The sequence below is a fragment of the Aulonocara sp. 'chitande type north' Nkhata Bay genome, linkage group LG3 (assembly GCF_057382095.1).
Source record: "Aulonocara sp. 'chitande type north' Nkhata Bay isolate Kocher_YH1m ecotype deep benthic linkage group LG3, A_spYH_male_GT1.1, whole genome shotgun sequence".
Classification (NCBI taxonomy): Eukaryota; Metazoa; Chordata; class Actinopteri; order Cichliformes; family Cichlidae; genus Aulonocara; species Aulonocara sp. 'chitande type north' Nkhata Bay.
Genome location: NC_141346.1, coordinates 65,269,218 through 65,271,888, shown reverse-complemented (window position 1 = coordinate 65,271,888; position 2,671 = coordinate 65,269,218). Strand labels below are relative to the sequence as shown.

At 39.7% G+C, this 2,671-nt stretch overlaps 1 long non-coding RNA gene across 1 annotated transcript; it reads left to right on the top strand.

The window, feature by feature from the left end:
• The first annotated feature begins 283 nt into the window (after positions 1-283).
• On the top strand, positions 284-1,162 carry LOC147336604 (uncharacterized). The gene is made up of 3 exons (XR_015128649.1): positions 284-365; positions 461-533; positions 812-1,162. It is a non-coding gene; the product is annotated as an uncharacterized LOC147336604 (long non-coding RNA).
• The last annotated feature ends 1,509 nt before the right edge of the window (positions 1,163-2,671 follow it).

Sequence of the window (2,671 nt, the reverse complement as noted above, 5' to 3'; positions counted from 1 at the left end):
AGTTACCCCTGGTTATTGGACTCACTGCATCCGCTCCTACAGAATTTTGTTCTTCATGAGCTTCACCTACACCCCCCCGTCGCTACCGCTCGCCTGCTCATGCAGTGATATCATCAGTGACAAGTCAGGTGATAGAGGCTAATGCAAAATGGTGTTTCAGTGAGGCAGAATTTATTATGACAATACATTTTTTTTTTAAATACTCAGTATTGTAACAAGTGTCACCTGGCAGTTTGTTGCTCTCTGCCAGGTGATTGGCTGAAGAGCTGTGAAAAGGTAATGGGTGTGTGGGGTGAAGTCAGCGCTCTTCTGTGGAAAAAACCAGAGGCAATTAATTCACTCAGGTGCGAGTGGGTATACTGTCGGTAAGAGATGTTTGGATGTTTGTTTGGATCTTTTGCTATTGCATGTGTCTGTTTTTAATGTGTCATTGGACTTTTTTTTTTTTTTTTTTTTTTAGTGTGACCACGAATTTTAATAGAAGAATTGATCAAGCCCTAGATCGACTGCGCGCAGGGAAACTGATCAATATTGTAGGTATATTGTTTGTTTTAGCTTCATGATTTTTGAATGGTTTTATAAAATTGCTATTTTATTGGGTAATATTTTAATTGATAATGTTTGTTTTTCAGCTGTGCTGTCTCTGCTGTCATATTTTTTTCGTTCTTTTGATTGATTTGTAATTTTGTTTTTGTTAGTCCGTCCAGCCGTAGAGGCGGTTATTGATTGAGAGTAGGTTTTGTAAGGGCGGACTAACCTCTCTTTTGTTTTTTATTTTTAATTGTTTGTGCCACTTCCCTTTATCTCTCAGATCACAGGCCATACATAGCACTGATTCCCAGCTGCGCTGAGACCCGAATTGTTTGCAGTGTGTGCCACGATTGCAGTGTCGCTAAGCGGGGTGTGATGGGTTGCAGTGTTATTTCGCACAGTTTGTGTGGTAAGTCTCATGTGCAGCTGGGATATCAGCAGGATGTGTTGTAAGTCCTGTCTGGAAACGACTGGGAATTTGTATGTTTAACTCATGTAATAAATAAATGATCAATTATTTCTTTGCCCCGTTTACTCATCCCTTGTCCTCGGTTACAGTATGAATTAAACAGGTTAAAGGTCAATGCTCTGTTGTAATATAAAGACAAAATGATTGACAGCAGCCCAGCAATATCAGTAAAACGCAAATTAGCCACATGGTGCAATGTAAGGAGCTCTGTGATTGGTTAGGAAAGGACAGACTGGTCACCTCGATTTTTCTTCACTGCACATTGATCCATAGCTTTGCTCTGTAAAGGCTAACAAAGTGCTTTTGCTTTACAAAGACATTCAGCGTCGGTATTCACTCTTTTAAAATGCCACTGAACACTGGAGTGAAATGGAGCCCTGATCCTCAGAGTTTTATTGTTGCTAACATTTCTTATAGATAGCACAGATAGTGCCCCACTGCAGTAATCACTCATGTCTAGATATTCCTGTTAAAAGGGAGTTTTTCCTCCCCACTGTAACATGGCAAACATAGCAAACGGATAATCCAGCTGAAGCTTCAGACAGCCGTCAGACAGTGAAACACTGCCATCTGCTGGACTCGAATAACAAAGACGCTGCTTTGACGGGTGAGGGAGTTTCAACAAGTCTGCAACGACTCAAGCATCAAACTACAGAACTATTATAGCGGACATGGTGCTCTAATGACTGCTTCATTAACGCAGGTCAGAAAGGATAATAGAAACTCAATAAATTATGAAATACAAAACTTACTGGTTCACTGCACACACAAAACGTCTCTTATTAGCACAACACTGCTCAGGGCTCAGAGTATATTCCTTACAACCTATTAAACCTTAGCATGTTATTTTGAAGTGTTACAGGTGAAACAGCCAACCAGTGAAGTTACCTGTAATTTCAACACTGAGCTACAAAAATGCTTTTTTTTTTTTTAATTTCTTTTTACAGTTTTGCAATTTTACACAAGTTTTATCATCAGTGTCACAATGACTGCTGCTAAAATTGAGTATGAGCTTTTTGTTGGTCTGATTAAAAGGTTAAATGTAAAAGCATAATTTAAACATGTGATGTGAGGTCATTAATTACAGTGCAGGTGTCCTGCTTTAGGATCATAAATTAATACTTCCAAAAAAGTAAAGTTGTAGATAATCTATGTTCATTATCGTTGCTAATCATGGAAAGACAAAGACGTCAGACTCTGCTGAAAAATATTACACCCTCCTACTCTCTGCACACAGCGGTCTGAGGGACCTTCCAGGATCGGGGATTTTATTTATTTTGTTCTTTTTTGGTCTTACTGGTTAGTAGGTGGTGATTTTGTACCTGGTGATCTCACATTTGGAACATAAATTGCTTTGGAGCAGATTAGGTTCAAAGGATAACTTGGCTCTTGAAGTTAGCCGGATAAGACAGCGTTCTGCTTCACAGTTGAGGCCTCAGAGAGTTGTTGCTAACCAAAGTCTATCTTGTACGGCCATGCAGCATCTTATGACATTTTGTAACCTGAGCAGTGAAATGATTGCTGTTTTAGTGCACATACACAGTGTGGGGATCAGTATCAGGACAATAAAGTTATGGTGCAAAAAGCTGCATCTGGTCAGAAGGAAAAGCACGCACACTTGGAAGACTTGACCATTTGCACAAAATGAATGGCTGACACTGGACAGATGAG